Source organism: Trematomus bernacchii, unplaced genomic scaffold (assembly GCF_902827165.1).
Source record: "Trematomus bernacchii unplaced genomic scaffold, fTreBer1.1, whole genome shotgun sequence".
NCBI lineage: Eukaryota > Metazoa > Chordata > Actinopteri > Perciformes > Nototheniidae > Trematomus > Trematomus bernacchii.
In genome coordinates, this window is record NW_022987720.1 from 6,573,568 (window position 1) to 6,593,201 (window position 19,634).

General features: G+C 38.2%; 2 pseudogenes; both read left to right on the forward strand.

The window, feature by feature from the left end:
• Positions 1 to 16,593, forward strand: part of LOC117492885 — a 27,455-nt pseudogene extending 10,862 nt beyond the window's left edge.
• Positions 16,594 to 19,368: 2,775 nt separating this feature from the next.
• LOC117492888 overlaps positions 19,369 to 19,634 on the forward strand; it is a 36,967-nt pseudogene continuing 36,701 nt past the window's right edge.

Genomic DNA, 19,634 nt, shown 5'->3' on the forward strand with positions numbered 1-19,634 from the left:
TTGAATTCATTGGAAACTTTGAGATCAAAATGATTGATGTGGATGCTTTCTTTGGAGACCTGACCATGAACTACCTTCCTTCCATGCCTGAGATGTCCTTCCCGGAAATCAGCCTTCCTGAGATCTCATTCCCTACCATTCCACAGGTTCCAGTAGAAAAGCTTGTTAAGTCTCTCCAGGTTCCTGAGATCACATTGCCAACCATTCCAACTCAGATTATGGTCCCATGCTTCGGTAAACTCTATGGTGAGATCAAATTCCAAACTCCCATCTACACCGTCAAGACTTCTGCTGAGTTCCAGAACTCCACTGAGAGTGAAATGACACCTCAATTCACTGGATTCCTTACTTCCCTTGCCACATCTTCAAGTTTTGAAATTCTTAATTACAAACTAGACTCCACTGCTCGTTTGGAAATCGCAGAAATGAGTCGTGTTGTCCTTGCAGAGACACTTACGTTCAGCCATGTTAATCTTGGAGTTGAACATCAGGCATCTGTAACTCTCTATGGCCAATCAGCCCAGGCCCAGGGCAAAACCACAATTAAGGTTATCACTACACCTTACACAGCTGACTTTATGAACACAGCCTTTATTGCTATGGAAGAAGGAATGTCTGCCTCTGTGGATACAACTTACAATCATGTTGTGGACCTCCCAATTGTCAGGGTCACGAGTGAAGCAACAGTTACCCAGAAAGCAGTTGCCCGCCAAGTTGGGTACACCCTCACTCTAACAGTGGACAATTCAGGGACTGGCAAAATCAATGCTGATGATGTCACCCACAAGAGCGACTTGCAACTGACAATCAATCCCAGCACTGTCACTCTAACTTTCTCCGGTGACACAGACTCTACCATCTTAAAAATGAAACAGCAAATTACTGCTGAATCTGGCACCCTTTCCTTCTTCAAGTTTAATGTCCGTAATGAGGCAGAGGCACCAATCATCAAGAACAGTCTGATGGTGGCATCTGGACATGTAAACCTTTATGATTTGAAGGCTGAGCTGAAAGCAAACCATGACACAGAACTGTATGGCGAAATCAGTGGAGTCCTGTCCAATGGAATCAACATTGCAGTCCGTCCTGTTGAGCTCATCTTTGATTTCCAAAACAAAGGAAATGCCAAGGTCAACATTTTTGAAAGTCTGATTGCTAAAATAGATCTGCAGAATGATTACTCAGCCACCTTAAAACCTAACGGCCAAAAGATTAACACAGTAGCTCTGGCTCGTCTTAATCAGTACAAAATATCCTACAACTACACTGTTGACAATAATCCACATGATGCTGGGATCTTTGTTGCCATGGAAAGTGAGGCCAATCTTGACTTCCTGTCATCCCCCATCAGCATTCCTGAGTTTGACCTGCCATTCGTTGACTTCCGTACACCAGAAATCACTGATCTGAATGTGTATGAGCAGACTGGATTGAACAACATTTTGACTACAACTGAACAAACTGTGGATGTGGATGCCAAGATTGTTTACCATAAAAGCGAGGCTGCCCCCCTTGTTGATATGATGGGTCTGATCCAGATTCCCTCTGTTGGTAACCTGATCACAGAGCTGTCCGTCAAGTCTGCCATTTTAAATCTGAATGTTAACGCTGGACTGTATGCTGAAGAAGATCTTGTGTTCCGTCTGGGAGCTACCACAGCCTCTGTGTTTGAGGGTCTTAAAGCCAAACTCGATGCAACCACCAGTCTGACTACCAGGAGAGGAATCAAGTTGGCCAATTCCCTGTCCCTTGAAAATTCTCACATTGAAGGCACCCATGACAGCACCATCAGCATGAGTACTGAGACTTTTGAAACAGCTGTCTCTGTGTCTACTGTTGCAAAGATTGCCCTGCCAATACTCAACCTTGAGGCAAACCAACATTTGGTTGCAGACACCAAAACCAATGCTGTCTCCACCTTCAGGATGACAGGTGATTTCAACCTTCCTCTGATCAAAGCTGTTGGGAAGGCAGAGGTAGACCAAAGTCTTAAGCTGGAGGGAAGCTTTGAGTTTGTTTCCATGGAATCATCAACCAAGGCCAACATCGATAGTACAATGCTTGAAGACAATTCATTTTTAGGAGTTCTGGATAATGACTTCAATTTGTATTTGAATAATAACGGCTTACGCTCCACCTCCAAGATTATTGCTGATGCCAAACTTAACCAAGCTACCACCAAAGTCATTGCCATGGATGTAAATGAGAATCTTGCTGTTGAGGCATCACTTAGCCGTGTTTATGCAGTATTGAAGTATAGTGGCAACAATGAGGCACACTTATTCAATTTCAACACCAACGGGAAGCATGATGTCAATGCAAATATTGACTTTGCACCAACCTCTTCCTTGACTGCTGATATGGAGATTGAAATATCTCAGCCGAGTAGCCTGGGGATGTTTTCCATCTTTGAGAAGGCTGTTACTGATGTGACAGGTGCCAAGCAGAAGATCTTCATCAATGGCAAGTTTGTCAGCCCGCTGTACACCACAAACGTTGCAGCTGAAGTAGAGGGCAGTGCTCCTGTCTTCAAAGTCAACTTTAGGTCTTCTGCCACCTCTCCAGTTGTCTTCTTGGAGTATGACCTGGACTGTAAGTTGTTGTGGTTTTTTTGTAATATATAAATTCTACTTTTACATCCTAAAAGAAAGGTCATGATTATTTTTGTATTAAATCAATTGGCTTCAACAGCTTCCATTACCATCAACTTGGAACATGCTGGCGTAAGCCTTACTGGGAAGGCAGTTTTCACCCACACAGATCTGAGCATGGACATTCAACACATTATTTCCCATACACCGAGGTAACAGTTTAAATAAACATTGTGTGCAATATGTTTGGGAATTTAAAGTTGTAAGTTGGAATCAAGTACATTTTGACCAGTATCCCAAGAAGAGACACCATATTATCAACTATACTCGTTATTATTTCCTATTAAATAGTTATATTTCTTGGATAAAGTTGCCTTCTTTACTACAGAAAAGTGACACATTCCTGTCTGTCTCTACAGCGACTCGCGTCTTACCCTGAATGCGGACATTAACAGCCCTGCCTTCACTGACGTAAACCTACGTTACGCTGTGCGCAAAGATGGAATTAGTGCCACAATTTCTATCCCATCTACCGGCTTTCTGGGTCTTCAGCTTCATGGCCGGACCCCACTTCAGATGAATTCCAGGATTTATGGCCGTTATGCTGTAAGGAGCTCATACTGATATTTTCTTTGCAAATTTACAATGATCAAGAGTGTTACATTAAATTTGTTCTAATGTTTTATTTTGTTAAACAGTCTGATCCTGCGAAGGATGTCGATTTTCTCACCATCAGAGCTTCTGCCAAGGAAGCCAACAAAATTAATGTGAAGATGAGCTTTAACATGGAGACGCCAGACATCATGCTCAGTGGACTACAAGAAAGAATTCCTGCCATAGCCTCTTGTTTTTATAGCTTTGCTGAAAAACACCAACTGCTCAAACATTCTGCTCAGCTAAAGAATAGTATTATGTACTATACTGAGGAGGCCCACAACATTGCAAACAACCATGCCCCACATCTGAGCGAGGTGTCCATCCTCTTTAAAAACACTGTTGCACAGCTAGAAAATACCTTATTTATTGACAAAGCTCAATCTGATGCCATTGCTTTTTACATTAATGCTTTTTATGAGAGTTACTTAAACTTGATGACAACCATAACCAAGTTTGCAAACACAGCACTAGACAATTGGTCTATGAATAACACCATACATTACATTCTGGATGTGTTTAGAACTGTAGTGAATCAATATTACTTTGCTGTTACTGACTATCTGGAGCAGGCTCCTGCTCAATACAGCTCTTACGTAAGAGTTGAGGGTAGAAAACTTGAGATAATTATTTGACTCAACCTTCACAATTAGAACATAAATGTGACAGTTTTTTAAATAAAGCATAAAAATAATGTTTATTTTTATTTAGAAATGGACAGAAAATGGGGATGAGCATATATTATTGATAGTACATGTAACAATGCTGCATACTGCAATCTGTATTTGTGTTTGATAGTCATGTGAAAAAAATGTTAAATAAATAATAATGTGTCAAGCAATTCTTAATTTTCCTGATTGCCATTATTCCCATTTGTTATGCCTATAAACCAGAATGCATGCATAAACAATTACAAGTTAAAATCATTAAGATGGTTGCAATTGTTTTAAATGTAAAGTAACAATACAATTTACTCGACTCAAATTCTGCACTTGGCAATCTCAAAGTTGTCTTGAGCCAAACAAAAGCCAATCATTCAGTTAGTTGAGTATAGTTTATCAGGTAATCTGACCTCATCAATAAAGGCTTTTATCTGTCAAATTTCAATAACTGCCAGGTGACATACAATGTTGGTGAGTGAAGTGGGTGAAGGAGACACAGTGAACAAATGTCTCTGAAAAATAGAGAAGCTAAAAAGACATCAAATAATGTGTATTGCGTTTTATATAACATGTTAATATACATATTTTGATTACACTCTGCAACTGTATTTTCAGTTATTTCAAATGTAATGGAGGCAGAGCATGACAATTTGGTTTTAAACTCTATAGTTGGCCAATTTACCCTCTGCACAATGGATATCTGATTTATGACAATCCCAGGAGATTACAAATGTAATGTCTGTTAGCAACCAGAGGGGGTCACTGGAACATTTTCATTATAAACTCTATTGCTAGTATTATTTGAGTATTAGATTCCACATGTTGGTAAATTAATCAGTACCAAAACATGGATTTGAGCCCTTGTGCTTTTTGGGGCTGGGGTTGATAACAGTGCCCCAGTGGTCAGTGTGGTTTCCTGTCCTCTAGTTTTATAAAACCCTAAATGGCTGAAATTATTATCAGCAAGGCAAGGCAAGGCAAGTTTATTTATATAGCACCTTTCAGTATGCGACAATTCAAAGTGCTTTACAAAATAAAATAAAAGACATTTAAGAATAAATACAGTAAAAACACATTATATAATGGCATTTTACAACAGGCATTAAAAGGCAAAGATAATAAGATAAACACAACAGTTATACAATACATGAATAAAAAGCAAACTGCAGTGCGAATATGAGCAGTTCAATTAAAAGCAGTTCAATTAAAAGCAGCGGCAAAAATATATGTTTTCAGTCTCGATTTGAAAATAGTAAGAGTTTCTGCGGACATGCATGATTCGGGCAGTTTGTTCCAGATTGTCGGAGCATAATAGCTAAACGCCGCTTCTCCATGTTTTGTTCTTACTCTCGGAACCGAGAGCAAACCCGTTCCAGAATACCTGAGACACCTTGATGGTTCATAATTATGCAGGAGATCGTTGATATACTTTGGTCCTAAACCATTTAGTGATTTAAAAACTAGCAATAGAACTTTAAAATCAATTATTTGGCCGACTGGAAGCCAGTGTAAAGATTTCAGAACCGGACTGCTGTGATCCACTCTTTTAATGTTAATGAGGACTCGAGCAGCAGCGTTCTGCATCAACTGCAGCTTTCTGATGGATTTTCTTTTTTTTTTTTTTCAGCCCTGTGAATACACTATTGCAGTAGTCGAGTCTACTGAAGATGAAAGCATGGACAAGCTTTTCTAAGTCCTGTTGTGACATTAGTTTTTTAATCCTAGATATGTTATTCAGGTGATAGTATGCAGATTTAATAACTGTTGTAATGTGACTGTTAAAATTCAGGTCTGAGTCCATCACTACACCTAGTTTTATAGCTTTATTAGTTGTTTTGTAGTCTGCCGACTGAAGCTCTGCGATTAATTTTAATCGGTCCTTCTTTGCTCTAAAAACAATGATCTCAGTTTTTTGTTTGTTCAATTGGAGAAAGTTCTGAGTCATCCAGTCATTGATGTGCTCAATGCACTTGCTCAGTGTTCTAATCGGAGAATAGTCTCCTGGTGTAATTTTAAAATAAATCTGGGTGTCGTCTGCATAGATATGATAGCTTAGATCGTTGTTTTTAATAATTTGAGCCAGTGGCAGCATATAGATATTAAAAAGCAAAGGTCCTAAGATGGAGCCTTGAGGAACCCCGCATGACATATTTGTCAAGGTTGATGTGTTGCCTATTGAGACAACGTTTTTTCTGTCCTTTAAGTAGGAACTAAACCAATTTAGAGCTGTTGCTGAAACTCCCACCCAGGGCAATGACTAGACGGCCAAAGCCAATACACACTATAGACAGCAACTCGGTAAAATCATCTAAAAAGCTTGAAAAGTATTTGGGTGGTCTGTAGATGTTTAGAAAAAGAGCTCGAAAGGAGCATTTCAACTGAAGGGCCACATATTCAAAAGAAGCAAAGTTTCCATACATAGTCTGCTTGCATACTCCACCCCCTTTCTTATGCAGTCTTGCCTGACTCATAAAACTAAAGTTAGGAGGGGTTTATTCTATAAGAACAGCTGTGCTGTTGTTTTGGTCTAACCAAGTTTCAGTTAAAAACATAAAATCCAGATTGTGCTTGGTGATAAAATCATTGATTAAAAATGATTTACCTGCTAATAGAGCCAGTTTAAGTGTGTTCGATATACTATCACTCTGATTGTTTGTGATAGACCGTGGAGTGCGTGGAATTACTGTTACATTTGATAAAAGTAAACAGATACTTTTGGATTTTCTGTTTTTAACCTGAGTCACCAACCTTCTGTGTATGTTGGTTATAACAGAAATGGGTCGCTGTACTGGCATAGAAGCCTCTGGTCGTTGGGTGGCGCCAGAGAGCGTGATGGCAGGTGTCAGCAGCATCAGTGAAGAAAAATTGCTGAAAAGTTTCTAGCAGTGGAAACGGTGGCCTGAGATGACACTGCTGGAAAGGGGGGTGTGTGGGAATGGAGTGGGATTTAGTTATTATGTTAAAAAAATTAGCTTTCAGTTACTGTGGAAAAATGCATTCCAAATCAATCTAAGGCAAGTGTAAAAATGTATTTAAGCTACAAAATGTTACCCTAAAGAAATATTAGCTTAATAATAATATTTGTACTTAAAGGTAGGGTAGGTAAGTTTGAGAAACCGGCTCGAGATACACTTTTTGTTATATTCCATGGAATGCTCTTAACATCCCGATAGCAATGAATATCTTAAGTGCTTTGACAAAAAATCCACAAAAAAATGTCATCTGTGGAAGCCGTAATACTGTAAAAAGCACGACCAATCATTTTAGCCGGACCAGCTAAAATAACTGCCTGTCAGCCTTCCATCTGTGCACAAACTTATCTCGTGCCCTCATTGGTCATGTGCGCGTTCGTGTGTGTTGGAGGAGGGGCTCTAAAAGGATGTGGCAGATTTTCTCCGGTTGTGTATTTTCAAATTCTAGCGATCTCGAGCCGGTTTCTCAAACTTACCTACCCTACCTTTAATTGGAGCAGTCACAGCTTGTCGACTTGAACTGAACTGCAATTTCATGAAGTGTGACCGTTATGGTGATAGGTTACTTTTTACTAAGCTAGAGTCTTGGTTCCAACTGGTATTACATTTATTATCTTACTTTGTTCAATATAGTCTAAATATGTCAAATACTTTCAGATAAAATAAGTCAAAACAAGTCTAGACAAGTTCAGTTTAACTCATGATAGAGCTTTTTAGGGACAATTTCAGGAACTGTAACCTTTGATCCATGATAGTCTCTCATTAACAGTACTGGAACATGCTATCAACAAGTTCTTGAAGATACAACAGATACCAGTCAGTCGGAGCAGGACAATGTTTTTTAGGGTGCTGCACTTTGCTAATGTAATCAAACAAGCTCTTTGAATAAAGTATCCACACACAGTCTATGCAAATAATTCCCAGACTTTTCAAGAACAGATATACTTGTGAACAAACATGCTTACACCTACAGCATGCTAACTGTTATGTAATATTGTGAAATAAATTAAATCCTAAACCATTCCAAACCTGTATGATGTGTTCTTGAAGCTCAGAACTAAAAGCTAGTTCAAATATTGGTTTGTTAGCAGTTATTCAATTTGTAAAGCTTGCTGTTTAGCAACAGACATACCTACACACATGATAGATATCTAGAATGATGTATTAACTGATAGGGCAAACAAAATAAGATAACTCAACAACATGTTTACCAGGCTCTACTTTGCTCCACCTCTTGCACACACTGATGTGGTGTTGGAGGTGTGGAGTGCCACCACATTCTCCAAAGCAATGAAACTGCAAAGATGTTCTCCTGAGACTGGATTATCTGCTGTTCAAATGGAATGAGTTCAAGTTAAAAATCCTCTTATTTTTCACACATAGCTCACTTCAGTATATGGGTCCCACTAGGACAGGGGTGCCCGACCAGTCGATCGCGAGATGTGTCTAAAAATAGAACAACAATATTCTGTTGTATCGTTAATGTCCTAAAACATAATCTTCCTGTGCCAGAATAATGCACTTGAATGCATCAAAGCTTTGTGATTGGCGTGACCCCATGTGTCGGGGCGTGGCTGGTGGGCAGTGGGCACTAGTTCACTGACGTTGTCCGTGGCAACAGGAGTGACATTCCGCACACACACAAGACCACAATTATGGCAGAAGCAAAAAATCCCAAAAATATATAATTTTCACTCCGAGTGGGAGGATGATTATTTTTTTATCTATTCCAATTCAAAGTCCATCTGTCTCATCTGCAATACGAGCGTGGCTTTATCGAATAAGGGTAATTTAGGAGCGGCATTTCAAAACAGTGCACACACGCTACAAGACGGAATTCCCTCCTAATTCTGCCCTACGCTCCCAAAAGGTGAGGGACCTGAAAGGACAGCTAAATGCACAGCAGTCAATTTTCACCAGGCCCAACAACAAGAGCAAGGCTGCTACCATACCATCTTATCGTGTCAGTCACGTTCTTGCGAAACACATGAAGTCTTTCAAAGACGGCAAAGTTGTGAAAGAAGCATTCCTGGAGGCTGCCGACAAGCTTTTTGGGGACAGTAAAAATAACAGTAGCATTTCAACAGGTTTTTGATATAATAAAAACTCAAGTTAGATACCGTTATTAATCAGCTGTAAGTTTTAGTTTGTTTGAACTTATTCATTATAATTATTGTACAAAATGGTATAAGAATGCAAACATTAAGATCTGTTCTGTTTGAATTGATTATAGTCTATTATCAATTCAGGTTAAGAAACTAGTGTTGCTTGCATCCTATTTTAAAAAGGCATTTCTTTTTATACTCTACTAAAATGCAAAAAAAAAAAAGGGTTTGATTCTATTAATTTTGTCTTTTTTATTGCACTTTGGCAGCAGATTCCTGTGTAGCTTCAGATCTGAGTTGTCTTATTAGTAAGCCTAATTTATACTTTTGTAACAACACTATTTTTATATAATGGCAAAGAAAGGGTTCAGTGTCTTTTCTTTTTTTCCTGTGTCATATGTGGCAGCACTGTTCAATGTTTCTTGAAAACATTACCCACTGTAGTATGTGACGTGTGAATAAACTCCAACTCTGTATCAACAACACTGTTGTGTAACTTCAGTTAAATACTTGTATGTGTGTAGATTAGAAAGAGGTAAGATAAAGGATCTGCAGTATTTTATGAAGTATTAATCGTACAAAGGTCAGTTGTATACAAGTAGAAGTGTGTATTTACCTGGTAGTAGGCTGTCACTAATGGCTACGCCTCTCTATTTGGACTGGTAGATCTCGGCAGACTGGCAACTTTAAAAGTAGCTCTCGGTTCAAAAAAGGTTGGGCACCCCTGCACTAGGACATGCTTTCAACAGCTTTATCACTAACAGCAATACTCAATCCCTGACCATTCCTCACACTGTTGTCCAAGAGAATGTGAAGAATTGCATTTCTTTAATAAATGAGTTGATCGTGCTTTTTAGCACCTTGAGGAACTCACTCACACCCACAACAACTGGAAAAACCACAGGACAACGCCCTGTCTAAACACTGTCACAACAGTCTGCTCAACACCAGTCTTGCAATACACAGTTCTGCAAAATCAATGACACAACATTAGATATTTGTTCTGTTGTTAAGCACTGCCCTGGTGGTTGTGCAACAGCCCGAAGGCCCTCTTAATGAAGACACTGCCATGTTTCAGACATGTCAGGGAGTGGTTGATTTCCATTTACCTGTCTCGGGGGCTTAGCATTGAACACGCTGGATCACTGGCTGGGCTTGGCACCTAGATGGAAGGAACGGAAAGGAGACATCATTATTGATTTGTTTTATTACAAGCAAAGAGTACAGAGATAAAGTGCCAGTTGCATAAGCAGTGTCCGATTCACTGTACATGTAAAACCAGTCCCCTGACAAGCATTTATAGTTCAATAAAACATATCTTACAGTTTAAATCTTTAAATGTGTGCATATATTAATAAAAAAAGAAGAGCAATTAACCAATACATTATACATAAAAAACATTCAGTTTGTGCAAAGGAACTCTCTCTACACTGTTATTGTAATAAAGTGTTTTGCTTCTGATATACTTAGGGTGTTTGTGGAAGTATAGTGAAGTCTAGTATGTTGAAATAGGTGGAGCTAGATGGTGGAGACATTTAAACGTTTAAACATTTAAACATTTAAACGTTAGAGCAAGTTTGAAGTAATAACTGATATTGTCTAAACTGAAAGAGTATACTTTATTAGGAGATTGCATTCAATCTAAGTGGTTTCATGTCCAGAGGCCTGTACTACGAAGCTGGTTCAACCTAACCTGGATATGTTGGAGTTAGCCGGTTGGCCTAAGCCAAAACATACGCGCTGGCGCTAAGCTGTACTACGACGCCGGTTATCAAGTGGATCGCTCAAGCCAGCCGTGTCCTATCTAGTTAGGTGCGCGTTCACATAAAAGGGGTGGTATTTGGAGCATTCGACCAATCTCAAACACGGACAAGCGTACTGCCAGCGCAGCGTCATACTTCCTGAATGAAAAGTGAACTTTAATATTAGTCAAATATGAAGAAGTTAAACTTTAAACATCCATGACTTAAACACTTTATCCAGGATAAAAGCCACATAGCTGCACCTGCAAGGTGAATACAGCTGGTAAAAGAAAAAGTGTTTGAATGCGTACATTAACAGGTTTATGAAATCACTGCCCCGTCTAAGACCCGATCTGACTTTAATTACATTTGACTCGAGTGTTTCGTCAACTTAATGTGTTGCTTAAAATAATACTTCTGCATACAGTATGTGACACTGTGAGTGTTGCACGGCCAGATACGGCTCAAGAAGCTGACTCAAATAAGGAAATATATGATACATTATGATGTGATATGATATGCACTCACAGTGCCGCGGACTGTACTTAATGTTACTCTGATCCGGTTACTTATGTCGTGGCAGATATTTAAGTAAGCTTTCTTAACGCTAATATTATAATAGTCAGATTGCTCTGAAGATGGGAGGGGATATTCTATTAATTTTCACGGCCGTCTTTCCTGCAACGGCAGTTTTTCTGTATTTCCTCTATCCTGTAATATGAATTGATCGCTTTAAACTCCGCACACGGAGCTCTGATTGGTCAGCAGGCGGTGCTTTCACTAAGTTGATCTCTTAGCCTGCCACCTAACCTGCTCCGGAGCAGGTTTGCCGCTCAGCATAAGTTACCATGGAAATCTAGCCTGCTAAAAAGAGAACCAGCGTCGTAGGACCGGAAAGCCCGAGATTTCCCTGAATTTAGCCGGCTAAGCGAAAATCCAGCTTCGTAGTACAGGCCTCAGATCTTTGAAATCTTTGTTGTAAACGGATGTAAGTGGTTTAATAACAGAGGTTGTATTAAATGGTAAGCAGTGTCTGATTTGCCCTTAAAGGTTTGATGATTAGATTTCTACCAAACATTTGTATGCGTTTCTGTAACCAACTAACTAGACTAAAAGTAGGACCCCCTGTTTCGCAAGAAAAACAAACACCCCAGCCTGGAAAATGAAATGGCTTGTTTAGATGCAACATAGCTTCTGTGTTGCTGTGAGACAACTGATGATGTAACTATCAACCAATTACTTAAGAACATGTAATAGGATAAATGTGGCATTATGCAATAAAGTAACAAATTAAATACATTGCGCAATAAAAGTCCCTGAAAAAAACTGTTTTAAATTGTTTGATTTTTTAAATTAAAATCGATTTGTTTATTATTTTCTGAATTTATTTTAAAGCCATATTCATTAATTTCATGGGCATATTTGTTTAATAAATGATATTGGATATATATCGTATTTTGCCTTGACTGACTTGAAATTTGAGGTAGATTTAAAATACATATTAAAGAGATAACTTGAAAAAAACGATAGCTAAAAATGATCGAATTAGGTAAATAAGTAAATAAAATGTATATTTTTGTATTTCATATTATCAAATATATACAAAACCTATCCAACAAAAATGTACTTTTTGCTAGACTAAACAAGTACTATCGTTACACTTTTTTAAACTTATAAGTTATATTTCATATACATAAAATCATACATTTCAAGTTGTTATTGATTCAAATCTTGTGTCCCTTTGAGTCTCTTAAATATGTAAAAAAAAAAAAAAATGCGTGTCAGTAACTTTTTCTCAGAGATGTTTTTCTGAAGATGTTAACAAAAGTATTCTATTTTCTCTTTTGTTATTATTTGTATTACCTTCTGGTGTTACATTTTTTGTCTTTACTATCGAAGTGGCATGGTTGTTACACTTAAAGTAAGCATTGAATCATACATTACATTACTTTAATGCAAAAGGGCCTCAAGTAACGTTGTCTTTACGTAACCTAGCAACATCTAGCGTATTTTCGAATTAGTATTAGCTCATTAGCTACTTTAGCATTGAAATACACTTAATAGTCTTAATAGTTTATCACACCACCATGGTCTCCAAATAAAAAGCATGTCAAATTGTTTATGAATATCACCATTACCAACAGTTATTTATTTAGGCACAGTTCACTTTTACTCTCAATGTCATAATTAATGTGAGACAAATAGCCAGGAGAGATGCTAGCAGAGAGATGCTAGTATGTAGAGCCGTTGTATTTTAGTTTAGCTAACGTTAGCATGACAACAAACAAGCTTGTTATGTTAGCATGGTGTAAACAAGGTAGCTAACTCAGGTTACTTCCAGAAATACTAGACAACAAGTGGCTTGTATAACTAGCTTACAAGTACTGTAGCTCGTGATTTCACAAAGTTGAAACAACTCACATGTAAAGATGGGTAAATCAAGGTTCTTTGTTTTTGACTCAAGCAGGACCTGCTCCTTAAGAACATTAAGAACACCATGCAGCTGAGGGAGTAGCCGTTGAAGCTACCACATGTATTACACCAGGGATGGGCACCTCCTCTTTCTGCGGCCCTCAGATTAAAAATTAATTTTTTTTTGTGTTACTTGTAGTACTGATACCGTCCACTAGACTACTAGTTACGTCGCGAGCTGCGTACATGATTTCGTTCGGCAGCCAAATACCGCGAAATAATCTGTGACGCGTTTGTGTGTATTGTGTTTGTTTCCCGGGGAAACACTCACAACAAGAAACATCGGCTGTTGTTATGCCTGCTGTGACGGTAAATTGCTGCTTGTAATGATGCCTTTACAAGCTTAAAAGTTGTATTTATCATCTGAATTTGGCGAAACAAGTTTAATATTCTAAAAACCAAGACTTTGTTTATTTGAAATCAGATGAAAACAAACTGTCACGGACCCTGCCGTGTTATCTATGATTACTATACGCTTTTCATTCATAATTTCAGCGGGAGGGAGGGGGAGCGGCGCTGAGGAACAGCAGAGTGCGGGTTGACAGGTGTTTGTGTTGACATTCCCCTTATTGTATAGCAGAGACAGGCTACAAGTGTCTTAGCTAGGTTCAAGTTAGACAACTAATGTCTGGGTTAGTGTTCATGACTTCATGTTTATGTCATCTTAATGGTTAATCTTAATGCACACACATTTCCCGTGCTTTCCAATAGTTTAAAATAGTTTTATTCCACTGTTAAATAACCTGTTCAATACAAACATGCCACTTGTAAGAATTAAATAACATTTCTGTGAACTGATATTTGTTTAGTGAGCTTATTAGAGGATGCTCCCTGAAAGATTGTAAAATGTCAATGAAGATGTCAGACTTAAATCCCTTAACTTTCAAAGTTATGAAAGTCTTATAATGCCAGAGTTTAATCAAGTTTAAATGTATGTATTAAGTCTAAGAACGGCAACCCTTAAAGTGGACCTATTATGCTATATTGGAAAAATATAGTGTAGGGCCATACCTATACAAAACATGTCTGTGAAGTTTTTACTTAAAGGTCCCATGTCATGGCCATTTCTACTGATCATAATTCCATTGTTGAGGTATATTAAAATAGATTTATATTGTGCAATTTTCCAAACTCACATTGGTTTCTCATACAGCATCTCTGTAAAGTATGTGTATTCACCAGGTATTCACTCTCTGTCCTAAACAGCTTGTTGGAGTTCCTGCCCCCCCCCCCCCTCCCTGTGAGCCCAGTGTGCTCTGATTGGTCGGGACGTTGCGAGGCTCGCTGCACAGTGAGCTGGCTTACTGGTGTGGTTTCCGGGTCGGCGATACAGCGAGACAGCGCAAAACTCATCCTGAGCACACACAAACATTCACAGCCGAAGTAAAAACAATAAGTGTGGCTTGATATTGAGTAAGAAAAAGGTTTATAAACGCTGTGAGAATGGGTCTGCGGAGAGCATTTCTCCGCGATCCCAACTCGTCTATTACCAACCAGGGAGCTGTATACAAGTCAATGGGACTCCCTGTTAGTTGAAAATGTACGCTAAAGGTCCCGCGTTTGATAGTGACGCCATCGCCAAGGGATCCTGATGTGTGAGGAGCTCCGCGGATTGGTCCATTTTGGTTCCCGGAAGAAACAAATGGAAAATGAGAAATCTCCAATGAGGCGTTCTGGGGCAGCATAGACAGGTCTTTTCTGTGTTTCTGAGTTTTACTCGCTACAGGGTGTACTTTGAGGGTGTTTGACCGTTTACATGCATAAAAACCTTCATAACACACAAGGGGACGGGTAATAACCAGAAAAGCATGACATGGGAGCTTTAAAATACCAAACAGATCACCCATTGTAGCCATGCCTCATACTGCTCATACCCAAGCCCCCAGGAAGTGCGCCGGACTCTGAGGAAAATATTATTTGTGGCCAAACGGCGGTACTACACTTCCGTATTAGTCGCTGGGCCCGGAAAGACTTTTTCCCATTGACTAACATTGGGAAAGAGACGTCTGTAAATCATTGGATACTTTTTTTTAGACTAAATAAACTACCCAGTATGAACATTTGTATAATAATAACGTATAACTAATAACGTTATTCTGAGAGTTACTTTCCTCGGCATTATGAACGCGCATCTAACCCGCGGGACCGCGCCGCCCAGCACGTTCATGTGACGTGTTCAGTACTACATGAGTTTTACCTTTACCCATGGATGCACAATAAGAACGGATTATATGACTTTATGAATACTTTCGTGACGTTTCGCTCTCTCAAAAGTTGGGCCATTTTGTCTTCATGTGCCAATGAGCAACTCTCATAGGAATGAACGAGGTCCCGCCTCCCACGCTGTATCCAGTTCTTATTATACATCCATGTTCATACCCCTCTTTTTCAGCCCTGTTAGAGAAACGCGGATTTTGGGTCCTTAGCTTGAAAAAAAAAAAAGAGGAGGCGGAGCTAATGCCTGATCAGAATTCTACCGGAGATAAAGTTCAATTCTGCTGTGATAAAACGCCATCCAGTTCTAAACCACATCAAGGATTATTTCTGAAACAGTATGGAGCTCAAATGCTTTTTCTCTTGCGGGTTTATCACAAGGTGAGTTCCTTTTCTTATTTCCTGCTTTTTAAACACATGTGCTCTACAGTACAGGTTAGCTCTGAGTGTTAGCGAGGCTTGCTAATGTAAACAAAGACGAGATTACGTCCAAAACACGTCAGGCATTGTTTCTGATAGCAAGTTTCTGTGGGTCCTCCGCGGATTTGACGTCATATCGGCAGCAAATCTGTATCCGTTCGTTGTACCCCCGTTTTAAAAAGATTTGGGTACGGAGGAAAAGAGAAAGGGTTTTATTTTCTGACGCTGCATGCGTGAGTTCCCTGACACACCGGGGACCCATATTTATGTACAAAAGACATCAAAATGTGCATTTTGCACTTTTTAAATTAATACCTGAAATATTAATACGACCATGAAGGGTATACTGCAGCCTAATGTACAGTTGTATAGTGTTACATATTATTGCATTATACATATTTTTTTATATTTAATCAACCTCATTTATATCAACAATTATATTATGATTCTGAACAAAAAGTGAAAAGTAAAACCCCCATGACAGGTAGGCTTTGTTGTACAGTTGTTGATGGAAAGTTAAAACAAATCATCACCGTAAAGCAACAATACAGTACTCTGCAACTATATATAGATATGTATTGTAAGCTGCAAATCTAAGGTATATGCAGTAAATATTTATGATGTATTTATTGTTGATGCTTGTGAACATTTTCCTCTCCATCTGGTTGTGATTTGAAAATATGATTTGTGGTTTTAAATCTTTCCTTGTAGGAATTTTCTCTGTATAATTTTGTCATTTCTCTGTATTTCAGTCTCAATAATCTTATCTCTAATTCGTACCAAGTCCAGTGGTTATGAAACCTACTACATCAACTGACCCCAGTTGAAGAGGTGAGTAGATTTTGCTGAGCCGTTTTGAAGCAATGAGTGGTCTGACTCTAACCTAGGTCCAGATGACATGCAAGACACAATCAGGCCCTATTGATTTAGGCTACTTTGCATACATTTTGTAAATGACTTTGACTTATAGAAATGAACTCCCTAAACTCGTTCATATAAGTGCTCATTTATGTAATTAGCTCTTAATAACATAAGAACCCGGACCCATTTCTATTTTTGGGGAAATTAAGGGGAACATAATTTAGACTAAATAGATCACCTAGAATACATTTCTGACAAGTAACCCCCCCCTAGTGTCAAATATCTGAAATGTGACATATATGTCCCATTGGGCTTTAATGGTAAAATAACTCTTATATATAACTTCATTAATGAGGATGATTTTTTGGTTTAAATTAGTTTGAACATTCTTTGAATTTAAGAATAAAGAATATATTAACTATAATTGAATCAGCTAAATTAACTGAGCAGATCATAATCATATTTCTAATTGTGCATATACGTCACTTTGGGTTTACTGTGAAAGTTTAGGGTTAAAGTCCCAATGTGACACCAGTGTTACAGCGATGTTTGTCTCATTTGTTTCATAACAATTTTATCAATAAATGTTTCCACAACAGGTTAAATGTAATAAAGGACATGTTATGTAAGCATTTTAATTCTTAAATGGCTTGAATTTGACCTTTAGCAACAAAAAAAAAGCTTTTGAAATGCAGCTAGTTAGGTCACATGTGTTAGTCTGGCACATGGACATCTTGGACATGTTGTTATGGGAACACACAATCACATGACCTGGACCATGACCCACCAGACTGTTCAGTGTGTAAGGGACTTCATGAGATCAAATAAAGGCTAAAGCGGTATAAGGAACTTTCCAGAACATTTAAAGTTCATGTGAAACCCGTGTCACGGTGGGTCCTTATGGGGTAATCAAATCCTTTTCATAAATCCCACTTTTCACTTACTTTTTTCGATGTTTTTAATGTACCTCCATGTTTTTTGCTTGTCTTAACTGATCGTATTCACTGATTTGGGGTTTTGATGTTATAAAGCACTATTGGTTTGGTCTGTGGGCATAAAAAAAACACCACATGTTACACATTGAACAATATTGATCTGATCTACTTCTTTCACAACACAATTGAGTGACCACAGTTCTTGAAGACCAGCAGATTGTCATCTTCAAAGAATGAACTATGACCGGAGCTCAGAAGTCGATCTTACACAGGGCTGGCAAAACAATATTTTAGTGTTTTTATTGATCGATTTGTGTGTCATGATTTGATAAGAAAGACAATTTCTGCAATTTAGATTTCTCTCATAGGATGTATTGTTTTGGATTGACTTCCATATTGTATTGTTGTGTTATTTTTTCAAAAGTAGTTGCTTTACTGTTAATGTAAGCTAGTAATTTATCATTCAAGAAAAAATGTAAACAAGATATGATCTATGGATATTTTTATGACCACCTCTGATTAATTTATTGTTGAAAATGTGTGTAGTACATAACAACAACCCCAAATAAAATAATTCTAGACCAGAATTATGATTGTTTTTTTATTATCCCAAATGTTCTTTGCATTAGTTATGGCCATTTGCTCGAGGCCCAATAAGATATTTTGTACGTCCTGTAATCACTGTACTCAGTGCTGCTGTGACTCTTGTGAAATGTCACTGTCAGGCTTTCTTCTTCTGCCTGATTAACTTATCTCTAGTTCACCTCTGTTGTAATCCTGATCCAACAGTCCAAAAGTTATGAAGAACACTGTACAATTGGACACAGCATTTAGTCTGACCTTAGGCTTTAACTGTCTCATAGATAGACATCTTATGTATTTTTGGTTGTATTCAGATCTTTTGCTTTAGCAGAAGTACTTATACCACACTATAAAAATACAACATTACTATTTCCTGCAAAGTTAGTCACTGAAAATGCTGCAGATGTAAACTAGATATAGAAATGATTAGGTATGAATAAAACATTTGAAACACTGAAATGTAATGCAGCCATTTTAATGTTATCTGATACAGCTGTAATATTTAAATTCTGATGTTCAGTATGGCATGAAAAGGCATAGAATAAGATCATATAGGGTAAAAAAAAAAAAGCTTCAGCTTTAAGACATTCGCTAATGTGGTGATAAAACTCCAAGTGCTGTAAAGAGTAGCAGGTGACTCAGGTTTCGATTCTGTGTGAATATGAATCATGTTGTTCAGCACTCAAGGGACAAAGGCTCACTTGCCTTCATGTATTTGTGAACGTTATAGTGTAACCTTTGTTAAAAAAATCGGTTAAGAACTACTGAGTATTCACTTATTTTTTAACAATTAATTGACTTAAAGATAATGGTTTTGGAACAAAAAAAAAACAAGATAGCAAGATAGCACACACAACAAGATAGCACACACAACTGAAATACAAATATTAAATAAGTAATCCCCTTGCTTTGCTGAAATTAGTTTGTTTGTGAACTGCCCTTTGAGCACTTCAGACAAGTTGTCTTTTTGAAAATCAAGATATGTGACGAACATTAATATATGTTCACATTACTAGTTTGTGAAATGTTTTAACCTTTGGCCTGCCACACAGACTACTCAAACTTTGGAACCAGGGCAACACATTCGCAAGTCCTGGTAATCACATCGGTGAGGTTGGAGGAGTATAAAAGCCAAGGGACCAAGGCATAAGAATTAGTCTTCACAGAAAGAGGAAGACTCTACTGGAGCTTTATACTAGCCAAACATGGGGAGTATCAAGCTCTGCCTTTTGCTGCTGCTGGGCACATCCACACTAGCCCGTAAGTATTGTGTTTTTATTTCAAAGCTAATAGAATTGAAGGATACAGTTTTAAATTATTAATGTTAGTTTATTTGAGAGAAACATGTAGTGGCTTTTAACAGGGTCCTTCCCTTTAGGAAGTTGCTGTTTTGACAATATTTCATAGCCTGTTTTGTACTCTGC